General features: G+C 38.6%; 1 non-coding gene across 1 annotated transcript; it reads left to right on the top strand.

Moving 5' to 3' along the window:
* trnas-uga (transfer RNA serine (anticodon UGA)) lies at positions 1–82 on the top strand. Its single transcript has one exon. It is a non-coding gene; the product is annotated as a tRNA-Ser (tRNA).
* Positions 83–1,036: the final 954 nt, after the last annotated feature.

Below are 1,036 nucleotides of genomic sequence, written 5' to 3'. Positions count from 1 at the left end.
GCTGCGATGGCCGAGTGGTTAAGGCGTTGGACTTGAAATCCAATGGGATCTTCCCGCGCAGGTTCGAACCCTGCTCGCAGCGTTTTGATTATATTTGATCACATTTTGTTTAAGCGTCAGAACCAGAAGTCTGTAAAAGCGCGATTAAAAAAATCGTAAATCGTACTTTTAAAACGGTTTGCATCATAACACCCCGGAGAAGGTGCTGCTGCAACATGGCAGTTTCTGCTGTACTCACTTACACCCTTCAGTGGTCACTTGGTCAAAGTTGCCCTCTAGAGGAATACTCCTGCAACTACACAAGCAGCACTACCTCTCTATTACACAGGGGTTGTAAATAAATCTGACCTTTGACCTTTATTTCTACATTAATCACCAGGGTATGAAATGGAAAATGTGTGTGGTACATGACGAAGGAATTTCACCCAAAACATGGTACTTACAATTCGGTTATAGCCTACTGGTGATATTCTGTTACCGCATATCACCACTAGGACACGCCAAAGCACCATTCTCATGCCTCATACCATTATTTTGTGTGTGAATTTTGCCCATCTCTACTTTCAACATGCAAACTTCTCTATCACTCTTTTGTTCCCATAGAATTGTCCATATGTGTCCTTGTCTGTTTGCGTTTTTTTTTTGCTCTTTCAGAAAAAATGGAAATACTTGACCGGCACTCCCTGTAAACAAGTGAGAGAAGTTAGCGTTTTTAAACTACATTTGAATGCACATTTGAACGTGTAGCACATTTATTTAAATTGTCCATGTTTTTATAAATTATTTTAGATGATTCCTATCTTCGTCTTCATGTGAGACTGGCACCCTTTATGGATGGGCATTTCAAGCAAAAATGCTACTCAAATAGTCAATAGGTCAATAAAGACATGTTTAAATGAAATGTTATCTGTAATACTGATTTATTAAGGGAGTGCATTTTTGAATATGCTCGCTCTGTTAGCTTAGCAGCATTAATATTATATATATAATATTATAATATAGTGACCACTCAGATGGTCTTCACCCATTCACACAC

Source organism: Solea solea, chromosome 3 (genome assembly GCF_958295425.1).
Source record: "Solea solea chromosome 3, fSolSol10.1, whole genome shotgun sequence".
Lineage (NCBI taxonomy): Eukaryota > Metazoa > Chordata > Actinopteri > Pleuronectiformes > Soleidae > Solea > Solea solea.
The sequence above is the reverse complement of the archived record's forward strand: the minus strand, read 5'-3'. Positions and strand labels throughout refer to the sequence as shown.